We start from the raw sequence: 15,000 nt of genomic DNA on the forward strand, positions 1-15,000 counted from the left end.
CATCGGGGGGGGGGGGGGGGGGGGGGGGCCTGCACATCGCATGTGTTTGAATATAGTTATGAGCGTGGCTGTGTGTCAGCTAGACACCCACCTAGAATACAGAAGTGTTTTTTGATCGGGATTATAGTATTTTGTTTCATTTATTTTATGGAACATCGGGGGTGAATAAATAATACAGATAGCGTTTGCAGGAATTAGATTTGGTTCCCCTTATCTCCCTTATCCACAACACATACGTCCTGACGCGACATATAGACACATGAGAAGAAAGAAGAAAGCAAAATGGAACGAATAAAAGGAAACAAATAAATACATGGTGTCAGTGAATAAATACAGTAGCCTTCTATGGCAGAGGCAGCTCCATCCGCCGGGAGAATCTAGACGCAGCTGTGCGACATGAGACTAATTAATTAGAGCGACAGAGAGAGAGAGGTGTGTGTGTGTGTGTGTGTGTGTGTGTGTGTGTGTGTGTGTGTGTGTGTGTGTGTGTGTGTGTGTGTGTGTGTGTGTGTGTGTGTGTGTGTGTGTGTGTGTGTGTGTGTGTGTGTGTGTGTGTGTGTGTGTGTACACGTGTTTGCGTCAATTTAACAGAGGTGCAGACGATCAGAAATCAGCAGAGAGTGAGCGACGTTTGCGCTACTCTTATGCCGAATTGAAGTGGCCTCGGACCCAGACTTTTTTTTCCTCCCTGGAAATAAAAACGTCTGGGTTTCTGAGGCCTAGTGAATAAACAATACTAGAAAATAATTAATACATTTAAAAACAATAATAATAAAAAAGTGGTGTGTAGACTAGAGGCAGCTACTGTAGCGTATCTTCGTATCTTTGTATCTTTGTATCTTTGTATCTTCGTATCTTCGTATCTTCGTTCGCAAGGCAAAGCCATGATGATGACTGTAGCGTAGAGGGATTCTCGTAAAATGAGAAAAAGCTGCACCACATTTATGGAATTTAGTTTCTGATTCTTGAGCCGTACAATAATTCTAGCTTGTTAAGAGGACAGGAGATTAAACTCATTCTGGAGTTTTTAAGTTCTCTGTATTGTTTGGAGTTGGTGAGTTAGCACATTGCCTATCTAAGATTAGAATTAGAATGTGATGAGCAATGCTCATTTGTTTCTGCTTTGAACATTTATTTTTTTAATTCAGCAAAAAACATGTTTCATTTCACCTGAAATAATGCCTCCAAAACGGTTTTACCTCCTCGGGGAGTTTGTGCTTTAGAGACACAGCGCTGTGATTTTGGAACTTCTTTCTATTTGTCTATTTTATTTATTTTTCGCAAGGTGTTATTGGAATTTCACCTCCATAAACCATTTTGGGGCGGGAACCCCTTTTGGTGTTTTAAGGATTATGTTCTACTTTAGCTATTGAAAAATAGCAGATCTACAAGCTCATAGCACGGCACTCGGTGCCGCGCTACAAGCTTATAGATCTGCTATTTTTGAAAAATCATGAAAATGTGGCGCAAATCTTTCAATATATATATTCTTTCACAGCGAACGTTTTTAACTCAAATCTGCTTCTGGGAGGTCCCTGGAACAACATATTTTCAGATAGGGGTCCGCGTCCAAATACAGATAATTCTGGGGGTCCTAGTCATGAAAAAAGGAGCACCACTGACATAGAAACATAGGTTTTTCATTAAACTGTCAGGATTTAGAAGACATTTTTTAGAATCGGCCTCAGATCTAAAATGAGCGATCATGTCCTTCCTGTGTTTCCCCGCATGGTGTAGCTCGTACCATGAACCTCACGTCTCGTCTGACTCCTGACGTATCACGACCATGAACCCCACGACACATTGACTCAATATTGAATCGCGTCGCTCAAAACCATAATGGCGGCCACGCTGCATGATGTGAATGCATTTGGCAAGGCCATCGGAACCAGAAGTGGGCTTATCAATAATAAAGAAGTCATCTATTCATGTACAGTATAAGATATGATGAACATGAGAAACGAATCATCTCCTTGCGGGAAGGACACCATCGGCCTGGGATCATCACGGCCGTCTATACGAGATAGGATTTGATGTCTTTATAGCAGACTTCCTTTTAGAGGAGCCGATATCCTATACTATAAATGTGCCACGTCTCTGCGTGCGTGTGTGTGTACGGTTGTAATGCACGTAACTCGAGAACCGTTTCACCCACCGACTTCAAATTCGACACACGCGTTCCACACCCCCGCAGGGAGTGCAGTGCCTGGTATCGAGTCGGTCGGACCCACGGTTCTCCAGAACCACCACAAAAAAGGCTCTGGTCAGGCTCTGCCAGTGGGCCTAATCCGCCTAAATCCCCTCACCTGCAATTTCCAGCCTCTGCCTCAGCCAATTGATTGCCATGGCAACCCCACACCTGCAAATTGATTACTTACCACTTTTCACAGTCAGTTTGCACTCTTCACACACAGGCAGACAGACAGATACAGAGATCTCCATGTGGGACACAGACAGACAGATACAGAGATCTCCATGTGGGACACAGACAGACAGATACAGAGATCTCCATGTGGGACACAGACAGACAGATACAGAGATCTCCATGTGGGACACAGGCAGACGGATACAGAGATCTCCATGTGGGACACAGACAGACAGATACAGAGATCTCCATGTGGGACACAGACAGACAGACAGATACAGAGATCTCCATGTGGGACACAGACAGACAGACAGATACAGAGATCTCCATGTGGGACACAGACAGACAGATACAGAGATCTCCATGTGGGACACAGACAGACAGATACAGAGATCTCCATGTGGGACACAGACAGACAGATACAGAGATCTCCATGTGGGACACAGACAGACAGATACAGAGATCTCCATGTGGGACACAGACAGACAGATACAGAGATCTCCATGTGGGACACAGACAGACAGATAAAGAGATCTCCATGTGGGACACAGACTGGCAGATACAGAGATCTCCATGTGGGACACAGACAGACAGATACAGAGATGTCCATGTGGGACACAGGCAGACAGATACAGAGATCTCCATGTGGGACACAGACTGGCAGATACAGAGATCTCCATGTGGGACACAGACAGACAGATACAGAGATCTCCATGTGGGACACAGACAGACAGATACAGAGATCTCCATGTGGGACACAGACAGACAGATACAGAGATCTCCATGTGGGACACAGACAGGCAGATACAGAGATCTCCATGTGGGACACACAGACAGACAGATACAGAGATCTCCATGTGGGACACAGACAGACAGACAGATACACAGATCTCCATGTGGGACACAGACAGACAGATACAGAGATCTCCATGTGGGACACAGACGGACAGATACAGAGATCTCCATGTGGGACACAGACGGACCGATACAGAGATCTCCATGTGGGACACAGACAGACAGATACAGAGATCTCCATGTGGGACACAGACGGACAGATACAGAGATCTCCATGTGGGACACAGACAGACAGATACAGAGATCTCCATGTGGGACACAGACAGACAGACAGGTACAGAGATCTCCATGTGGGACACGGACAGACAGATACAGAGATCTCCATGTGGGACACGGACAGACAGTAAAAATGGGTGCCATGACAACAGGTATTGCATACTACAGAGATCTCCATATACAGTATGGGCACAAAAGGGACACAGATAGTTAAAACGGGTGCTATGACAAGTTGACAACAGGTATTATTACAGTCGGTTTCCAAGTTGCATCGTTCTCAAGTAGGCTGGTGGCCGACGGGCTCGTACAGTACAGGTCTAGTGGGAGAAAAACAGTCTAAAAAAACACATCTAAGAAGCAATTGAAGCCCCCAAGAATTGAAGAGAGAAATTCTCGAGAGAAACATCTGACAAAGGATTGCACATCATTGATGGCCTTAGAGTATATATTAATAGAGACGGCACCGGATTCCTCCTCTCATCCACTTACATTAAGTTGCTCTAAAGCACATGAGGCGATTTCACTCCTCCTTCCGGGTAGGAACAGAGTGCATTCTGGGATGGATTGGGTCCAAACACATGAACGAGCTGGCCGTTGACTATCATTGCACGCGTTCACGTATGAAACAGCGTTCACGTGTCATCATGAACGTACGCAATGATAGTCCAACGGACCACCGCGTTCATGTGTTTGGGCCAGCGCTGCAATACCAAATCCGGCCACTATGTCCAGTGTGTTGTAATTATATTATTATTATTGTTTCTTGTGATTGTGATTTTTGCGTGTGAACATCTTTGAAAATATTTTGAAATAATAACTTCATCACAACCCCCAAAAAGTGTGCGTTTGGCGCATTTTGACGACGACAACATGCAGCCTGTGAGTGTGTGAAGGATTGTTGTGTGGAACTGCTGGTCTGTTTGTTACCGGATGCTAATGCTAATGCTAATGAGGTCTCCTCTCCTCTCCTCTCCTCTCCTCTCCTCTCGCTGCCTCCTCCATCTGCCAACCCGCTGCTCCGCTGACTCCTCGCCCCCCTGCTGTCCGTCCGTCTGTCTGCCTGCCCTCCACACGTGTGATCTCTCACCAGGTAAGACGCCCAGTCCACTAGTTAGTCCACTAGTTGTTTAACTACCTGTAAAAAAATAAAACTAGTCAATTTAGTACCAGCAAGGTCATCTAGTGGATTTACTAGTTGACTAGCCTGTGCCTAACCTATGCTTTCTATGGCATCGGCAGCTCCCGGCTGGATCCGCCGGGAGAATCTAGACGCAGCTGTGCGACATGAGACTAATTAATTAGAGAGAGAGAGAGAGGAGTGTGTGTGTGTACGTGTGTGCGCGTGTGCGTCGATTTAACAAAGGTGCAGACGATCAGAAATCAGCAGAGAGTGATCGACGTTTGCGCTACTCTATGCTACTCTATGCCGAATTGAAGTGGACTCGGACCCAGATTTTTTTTTGTGGAAATGTCTGTGTTTCCGAGGCTACTAGTCGACTATAGTTGAATAAGGACTATATGATTGATTCTTTATTTAAGTGTCATGCTTCAGAAGAAGCCCCGCCCATATGGACTTACAGGACACTTTTTACACTTTACATAAACAATGACAATAAACCCACATGACGGTTTGCAAACAATGATCAAGTGAATACCAAACTGACACTCCAGATCCTTACGAGGCAGATTACATAATATACAACATCAAATAAAATACCATAACAAATAAAATAAAATACACCATGAATTAGGCCTGTGGCAGGAGACACATGTACCTGCTGGAAGAGCTGGGATTGTCTTCTACTCCAGGGGTTCTCAACCCGTGGGTCGCGACCCCTCGGGGGGTCGCCAAATTATTTTAGGGGGTCCCCAAATTATTAAAAAAAAAAATAATAATAATAATTTTCACGATTTTTCAAAAATAGCAGACCTACAAGCTCGTAGCGTGCCACTCGGTGGCGCGCTATGAGCTTGTAGATCTGCTATTTTTCAATAGCTAAATTATAACAATGCTTAAAACACCAAAAGGGGTTCCCGCCCAAAATGGTTTAAGGTTATTGTAGCAGTCAATTTATATTGGGGGTCGGGAGGGGGCGGGGCGGGGGTCCCGAGACATTGCCAAAGCATTTCCGGGGGTCCCCGGCCAAAAACGTTGAGAACCCCTGTTCTACTCTATAGTTACTTGCGCAAGCAGAGCGCACAAGTCATGTTTTCGGCCAGGTGCTACGATGGGCGTGTTTGGGGCCAGCACATGTTATGACGTCATATGCTGGCCCCAAGCTGACCGTGCAGGTATGTTTTCCGTGAATCGTGATGAAGATTATGTACCAATGCCAGGGTATAATTGGTTGACGATGGTGACGTAATGATGATACGTTTCAGTGTCAAGTACATACGCATCAAATCACCCAGCCGATCACATTATACCACCAACCACTCAGAAAACTACATATACATACATATAGACATGTACACATATATGGACATATGAGCATATGACGTGATAAATATATGTACCAATGCCAGGGTATAGTTGACGGTGACGTAACGATGACGTGTTCCAGTGTGACGTCGAACAAACTTAGAGACACCTATTACTCAGACCATGATTTAGTATTGATATCAATGAAGTCTAAGATTACGTAAAGTTATTGAGAATTTAAAATAAATAATATTACACTGTATACGTGACATGTTTTTTTTCAAATAATATATATTTTTTTATCTGATATCCATGACTTATTTTTTTTTAATAGAAACTACAAGGATGGAACTATATTTTCTTTAGAGATAGAAGATTTTACCATACTTAAAAATTACTACTTTTTTTCCTCCAGAAGCAAGGTACGTAGCAAATAGCTAAATCTAATAATTCAATATGTGAGACTAAGATTTGAAAGTTTGTAGCGGTCTACAGCACTTGCGCGCTCTGCTTGCGCACTAGTATGGCCTAGTTGTGTGCAACAAGCAAGTAGGCACTCGACAGAGTGCAGTTCTAGTTGCTACTATAGTTGCTTAAAGCCCCAGCGTTCTGGGCCGTTCTGGGCCGCTGTGCTGAACCACGTTATCCCTGCATGGTCCATCCCCATGTGTTCTAGGCCTTTCATCTCCTCCAGGTCCAGGGACCACCAGGCAGTGGTTATTATTGTTAACATTATTGTTAGACATCTTCATTACTTAATTTACAAGAAGTCTACACAAATTAGAGAATGTAGAATCCTTTTTTAGAATATTTTTGATCACCGTTTGCCAACAGCATGGAATTGTGGACATGCAGGATCTCATCCAACGGCAACAAAAGTATTCTTTAGTTTTAGGGTCTGAGAGGCTAAATGTCATCAAATGGTGGTTCCGTGGCTCAAATTCAGAATAAATATGAAAAGGGTTTAAAACCTGCACTGTTCTAGGTGAAAATGTTCTCAATTTTTCATACCACAAAAACAGTAAATTCCAAATTTGACAAATAAATAAGGAAAAAGGGTGATCTGCTATGTTTAGTGCAGATAACATATGCAAAAATATAACATCATGACATATGATTAAGTATATAGGGCTTAAAGGGTTAACAGCATAGATCTGTGTGTTAGAGTGTGCTTGCATACATGTGTATGTCTTCACATTTGTGTGCGTGTGCGTGTGCAGTGTGCATGTGTGCGCGTGTGTGTGTGTGTGTGTGTGTGTGTGTGTGTGTGTGTGTGCACGTGTGTGTGTGTGTGCACGTGTGTGTGCGTGCGTGTGTGCATGTGTGCACGTGTGTGTGTGTGTGCATGTGTGCACGTGCGTGTGTGTGCATGTGTGCATGTGCGTGTGTGTGCATGTGTGTGCATGTGTGCGCATGTGTGCGCGTGTGTGTGTGTGCGTGTGTGTGTGTGTGTGTGCGTGTTGGTTCTCACAGCCTTCGGCTCACAGCTCAGACGAAAATGCGTCTTTATGAATATTCATACGCTCCCTGTACGCCTTCTTCTGATCTCTCTGTGTCACTTCTGTGCTTTTCCAATTTCCACCAACCCTCCCTGGCGTCGCCACACACACACACACACACACACACACACACACACACACACACACACACACACACACACACAACCCTCCCTGGCGTCGCCTTCCTGCTTTCTCTCGCTCTTGTCTAGTCCGTATTACCTCCTCTCTCTCTCTCTCTCTCTCTGTCTCCATTTATTTGCTGTTCATTCATTCTGCAAGCACGCATATGTACACGCTCGCTCATGCATACACACGCGTGCGTGCGTGCGTGCGTGCGTGCGCGCGGTCGTGAGCGTCTCTCCGCTGTGAGCGAAGCGGAGGATGGAGGACTTGGAGGGTTTTGACGGGATACTAATGTCTGCGGGAGAGATGAACCCATTTAGAACTGGGAACGATTCTACAAAATTAATGTCTTCTAAATCCTGACAGTTTTCTGAAAACCCCCATGTTTCTGTGTCAGTGGTTCTCAAACATTGTCATGTCAAGGACCCCCAAGATTATATGCAATTGGCTGCCGACCCCCCATCTGAAAATATGTTGTTCCAGGGACCCCCCCATCTGAAAATATGTTGTTCCAGGGACCCCCCATCTGAAAATATGTTGTTCCAGGGACCTCCCCATCTGAAAATATGTTGTTCCAGGGACCTCCCCCATCTGAAAATATGTTGTTCCAGGGACCCCCCCATCTGAAAATATGTTGTTCCAGGGACCCCCCCATCTGAAAATATGTTGTTCCAGGGACCTCCCCATCTGAAAATATGTTGTTCCAGTGACCTGAGGCCGATTCTAAAAAAAAAAAAAAAAAAAAAAAAAAAAAGGCTTCTAAATCCTGACAGTTTTCTGAAAAACCCCATGTTTCTATATCAGTGGTTCTCACAGGGTTAAACCTCATGTTTCTATATCAGTGGTTCTCACAGGGTTAAACCTCATGTTTCTATATCAGTGGTTCTCACAGGGTTAAACCTCATGTTTCTATATCAGTGGTTCTCACGGGGTTAAACCCCATGTTTCTATATCAGTGGTTCTCACGGGGTTAAACCCCATGTTTCTATATCAGTGGTGCTCACAGGGTTAAACCCCATGTTTCTATATCAGTGGTGCTCACAGGGTTAAACCTCATGTTTCTATGTCATTGGTTCTCACAGGGTTAAACCTCATGTTTCTATATCAGTGGTTCTCACAGGGTTAAAACCCATGTTTCTATATCAGTGGTTCTCACAGGGTTAAACCTCATGTTTCTATATCAGTGGTTCTCACAGGGTTAAACCCCATGTTTCTATATCAGTGGTGCTCACAGGGTTAAACCCCATGTTTCTATATCAGAATGGGGTTGGGGAGGCTTGCGTCCGGAGGGGCTGCTGGAACAGGCAAGGAGGCCTGTTCCTCTCTCTCTGTATATTGTTACTCTGCTGAATCTTCTTAATAAATTCTCAATACTTCACCCTGAAGAACTTTGTCATTCCTTCATCTTTGGACGATTATTTAATCGACAACATATGGCGACGAGGATGGGATGAATGCTTTGCTGTAATCAACAGCAAACACTTCATTTTAAAGAACTCAAAGATGAAGGGATTTCTCCAGATGGACAAAGACGAGATGACCACAGAAGCAAGCTATGCAGAATCAACAAGAACTGATCATCAACTCTACAAGACTCTACAAGATTGAGCAAGTCTACAAGATTGAAACCTCACAGATTGACAATAATTCTGTGATGACTGCAAGGACTAATTTCAACAGCCAGTGATGATTAGCAGAGATATGCTTTTCACCAGCAATGTCTGCTACACCATGACACAAGAACCTACAAGCTTCAAGTGCCTACAGAGGAGCCATGAGAGTAGCAGCACCAACTTGGTCAATGCTGTCACCATGCACCAACGGAGGTGACAAAATCGACACCATGAATGACACCAAGAGACTTTGCCACAGCAGGAGACCAAGCCACAGATACACATGCACACACTCATGTGGGAGCCATTGAACATTGGAACCAACAGCCCATTGGAGACCAAATAGACTTGTGGGTCAACTGAAAACAGAGAGAAAGGACATAACTATTTATCTTCGGGGTGAGATCTGCAAAAAATCGAATCTAGTGAGCTTACGTAACTCAAATAGTTCCTGTCTCTTCAATGTGTTTCATGTGATATGTTTGATACCTATCTGTATCTAAACACTGCACCATGTGAGGAAAAAATTCCATGTGGGGAGTAATTATTTTTATTTCCATGAAGTGAATTTCTTGAGTGATGACAATTCCATTTAGCAAATTCCACGTGATATATAAAAATAAAATAGTAATAGATAGCTGTATCAACATGTACTTGCTTTAATGTTTATTAATTTGTCATTCTATAAATCTCCTGTGGCATATAAATTAATATTTTATCATTAATTTACAAAAACAAAACACTGTGGATTGTAATGGGAGATTTAGAATGCCAACTACAGTGCCAAATATATGCATTATTGTGTATTTATCTTCCTTCCATTAAGTCCCTTTGCTCACCAATGTGCTCAGTCTAATGCATGCAGCTGTCAATCTAACAGCTGACCGGACTTCTCCATGCTTACTATCACTATGTCAGCGAATGTGTACTTGTGTAACTATTTGTGTGTCGCTCTTATCTTTAGCACAGACCCTTATATGACCATTCAGTATAGCATCTCTGTTAAAACAAGACTATAAGAACTGTTTGAGAATGGGGTTGGGGAGGCTTGCGTCCGGAGGGGCTGCTGGAACAGGCAAGGAGGCCTGTTCCTCTCTCTCTGTATATTGTTACTCTGCTGAATCTTCTTAATAAATTCTCAATACTTCACCCTGAAGAACTTTGTCATTCCTTCATCTTTGGACGATTATTTAATCGACAACAGTTCTCACAGGGTTAAACCTCATGTTTCTATGTCAGTGGTGCTCACAGGGTTAAACCCCATGTTTCTATATCAGTGGTTCTCACAGGGTTAAACCCCATGTTTCTATATCAGTGGTGCTCACAGGGTTAAACCTCATGTTTCTATATCAGTGGTTCTCACAGGGTTAAACCCCATGTTTCTATATCAGTGGTTCTCACAGGGTTAAACCCCATGTTTCTATATCAGTGGTTCTCACAGGGTTAAACCCCATGTTTCTATATCAGTGGTGCTCACAGGGTTAAACCTCATGTTTCTATATCAGTGGTTCTCACAGGGTTAAACCTCATGTTTCTATATCAGTGGTGCTAAACCTTTTTCATGTCAAGGACCCCCAGAATTATCTGTATTTGGCTGCAGACCCCCATCTGAAAATATGTTGTTCCAGGGAACCCGACCACGAAGTTGAAAACATTCGCTCTGAAAGAGCGGGCTTGCAGGTCTGCTATTTTCCAATAGCTAAAGTATAACATTACATAATGCTTATAGCACCACAGGGGGTTCCCCCGGTCTTGAATGGGCTATAGACAAAAATCCTGAGTGTTCGTTTAACTCTGAGAGTGTTACAAATGCACCCTAGTGTATCTACGTTTAACTCTGAGAGTGTTACAAATGCACCCTAGTGTATCTACGTTTAACTCTGAGAGTGTTACAAATGCACCCTAGTGTATCTACGTTTAACTCTGAGAGTGTTACAAATGCACCCTAGTGTATCTACGTTTAACTCTGAGAGTGTTACAAATGCACCCTAGTGTATCTACATTTAACTCTGAGAGTGTTACAAATGCACCCTAGTGTATCTACGTTTAACTCTGAGAGTGTTACAAATGCACCCTAGTGTATCTACGTTTAACTCTGAGAGTGTTACAAATGCACCCTATAGTGTATCTACGTTTAACTCTGAGAGTGTTACAAATGCACCCTAGTGTATCTACGTTTAACTCTGAGAGTGTTACAAATGCACCCTAGTGTATCTACGTTTAACTCTGAGAGTGTTACAAATGCACCCTAGTGTATCTACGTTTAACTCTGACGCCCCTTTTCCACCGGTTGGTTCCCAGTGGGAACCGGTTCAGTTCTTTTCCACCGGTTGGTTCCCAATGGGAACCGGTTCAGTTCTTTTCCACCGGTTGGTTCCCAGTGGGAACCGGTTCAGTTCTTTTCCACCGGTTGGTTCCCAGTGGGAACCGGTTCAGTTCTTTTCCACCGGTTGGTTCCCAGTGGGAACCGGTTCAGTTCTTTTCCACCGGTTGGTTCCCAAGGGGAACCAGTTCAGTTCTTTTTGTTTCTTAGTCCATGAGCCAGAGCTCCACAATTGGAACGTTAATTATGAATTGAGTGGGCAAAACCATACCTATATTAGATTGTTATCACCATGAAACTTCCCCAATTTACTTACACGAAGACAATGATTTATTATATTACAAATTTTACATTTTTAAATATGCAAATGAGGCATTATGTAGGAAAATATGCAAAATAATCAAAAATATGAAAAAGCTACTACTGTGGAAGGGTTATCATGTATTAATTTACTTGTATTGATCCTATAAACAATTTAATATTGGTCTAGTTTTTCCCACCAATTTTGGAGCTCTAGCTCATGGACTAAGAACCTAAAAGAACTGAACCGGTTCCCATTGGGAACCAACCGGTGGAAAAGGGGTCTCAGAGTGTTACCAATGCACCCTAGTGTATGTACCCGAGTCCATTTGGTCTCTCTCACAGGCTCCAGTCCATTTGGTCTCTCTCACAGGCTCCAGTCCATTTGGTCTCTCTCACAGGCTCCATTTGGTCTCTCTCACAGGCTCCATTTGGTCTCTCTCACAGGCACCATTTGGTCTCTCTCACAGGCTCCATTTGGTCTCTCTCACAGGCTCCATTTGGTCTCTCACAGGCTCCATTTGGTCTCTCACAGGCTCCAGCGGGTGTTTTGGTCTCTCTCACAGGCTCCAGTCCATTTGGTCTCTCTCACAGGCTCCATTTGGTCTCTCTCACAGGCTCCAGTCCATTTGGTCTCTCTCACAGGCTCCATTTGGTCTCTCTCACAGGCTCCAGTCCATTTGGTCTCTCTCACAGGCTCCAGTCCATTTGGTCTCTCTCACAGGCTCCATTTGGTCTCTCTCACAGGCTCCATTTGGTCTCTCTCACAGGCTCCATTTGGTCTCTCTCACAGGCACCATTTGGTCTCTCTCACAGGCTCCATTTGGTCTCTCTCACAGGCTCCATTTGGTCTCTCTCACAGGCTCCATTTGGTCTCTCACAGGCTCCATTTGGTCTCTCTCACAGGCTCCATTTGGTCTCTCTCACAGGCTCCATTTGGTCTCTCTCACAGGCTCCATTTGGTCTCTCTCACAGGCACCATTTGGTCTCTCTCACAGGCTCCATTTGGTCTCTCTCACAGGCTCCATTTGGTCTCTCTCACAGGCACCATTTGGTCTCTCTCACAGGCTCCATTTGGTCTCTCTCACAGGCTCCATTTGGTCTCTCACAGGCTCCATTTGGTCTCTCACAGGCTCCATTTGGTCTCTCTCACAGGCTCCATTTGGTCTCTCTCACAGGCTCCATTTGGTCTCTCTCACAGGCTCCAGGTCCATTTGGTCTCTCTCACAGGCTCCATTTGGTCTCTCTCACAGGCTCCATTTGGTCTCTCACAGGCTCCATTTGGTCTCTCTCACAGGCTCCATTTGGTCTCTCTCACAGGCTCCAGGTCCATTTGGTCTCTCTCACAGGCTCCATTTGGTCTCTCTCACAGGCTCCATTTGGTCTCTCACAGGCTCCATTTGGTCTCTCTCACAGGCTCCATTTGGTCTCTCACAGGCTCCATTTGGTCTCTCTCACAGGCTCCATTTGGTCTCTCTCACAGGCTCCATTTGGTCTCTCTCACAGGCTCCAGGTCCATTTGGTCTCTCTCACAGGCTCCATTTGGTCTCTCTCACAGGCTCCATTTGGTCTCTCTCACAGGCTCCATTTGGTCTCTCTCACAGGCTCCATTTGGTCTCTCTCACAGGCTCCATTTGGTCTCTCTCACAGGCTCCAGGTCCATTTGGTCTCTCTCACAGGCTCCAGGTCCATTTGGTCTCTCTCACAGGCTCCAGTGGGTGTTTTAAACCCGAGTCCATTTGGTCTCTCACAGGCTCCATTTGGTCTCTCACAGGCTCCATTTGGTCTCTCTCACAGGCTCCAGTCCATTTGGTCTCTCTCACAGGCTCCAGCGGGTGTTTTGGTCTCTCTCAGAGGCTCCAGTCCATTTGGTCTCTCTCAGAGGCTCCAGTCCATTTGGTCTCTCTCACAGGCTCCAGGTCCATTTGGTCTCTCTCACAGGCTCCAGCGGGTGTTTTGGTCTCTCTCACAGGCTCCAGTCCATTTGGTCTCTCTCTCTCTCACAGGCTCCAGGTCCATTTGGTCTCTCTCACAGGCTCCAGGTCCATTTGGTCTCTCTCACAGGCTCCAGGTCCATTTGGTCTCTCTCACAGGCTCCAGCGGGTGTTTTGGTCTCTCTCACAGGCTCCAGGTCCATTTGGTCTCTCTCACAGGCTCCAGGTCCATTTGGTCTCTCTCACAGGCTCCAGCGGGTGTTTTGGTCTCTCTCACAGGCTCCAGGTCCATTTGGTCTCTCACAGGCTCCAGGTCCATTTGGTCTCTCACAGGCTCCAGGTCCATTTGGTCTCTCACAGGCTCCAGTGGGTGTTTCGAAGCTGCTCTATTGGCTCTCTGAGGAGAAGGCATCTCAGGCAGCCCATCCTTATTCGCTACACATGCATGAGAGAAAAGAAACGACGCATTTCCATATTCTAAAAATACAATCCGTACATGCTGTGTAATTACTTGTCACGGAGACTAGTGACTGTGTGCGTGTGCGCGCACGCATGTGTGCGTGCGTGCACGTGTGCTTGCGTTGGTGTGTGCGTGTGCGTGCGTGTGTGTGTGTGACTGATATGGAAATGAGCTAGATGCAGATAATGAACACACATACAAGCATGCATGCATTCGTGCACACACACACACACACACACACACACACACACACACACACACACACACACACACACACACATGCTTCTCGCTGTCCCCGTCTCTCTGTCCCCGTCTCTCTGTCCCCGTCTCTCTGTCCCCGTCTCTCTGTCCCCGTCTCTCTGTCCCCGTCTCTCTGTCCCCGTCTCGCTGTCCCCGTCTCGCTGTCCCCGTCTCTCTGTCCCCGTCTCTCTGTCCCCGTCTCTCTGTCCCTGTCTCTCTGTCCCCGTCTCTCTGTCCCCGTCTCGCTGTCCCCGTCTCTCTGTCCCCGTCTCTCTGTCCCCGTCTCTCTGTCCCCGTCTCTCTGTCCCCGTCTCTCTGTCCCCGTCTCGCTGTCCCCGTCTCGCTGTCCCCGTCTCTCTGTCCCCGTCTCTCTGTCCCCGTCTCGCTGTCCCCGTCTCTCTGTCCCCGTCTCTCTGTCCCCGTCTCTCTGTCCCCGTCTCTCTGTCCCCGTCTCTCTGTCCCCGTCTCTCTGTCCCCGTCTCGCTGTCCCCGTCTCGCTGTCCCCGTCTCTCTGTCCCCGTCTCTCTGTCCCCGTCTCTCTGTCCCCGTCTCTCTGTCCCCGTCTCTCTGTCCCCGTCTCTCTGTCCCCGTCTCGCTGTCCCCGTCTCTCTGTCCCCGTCTCGCTGTCCCCGTCTCTCTGTCCCCGTCTC

This window comes from Electrona antarctica (genome assembly GCF_951216825.1).
Source record: "Electrona antarctica genome assembly, contig: scaffold_221, whole genome shotgun sequence".
Taxonomy (NCBI): domain Eukaryota; kingdom Metazoa; phylum Chordata; class Actinopteri; order Myctophiformes; family Myctophidae; genus Electrona; species Electrona antarctica.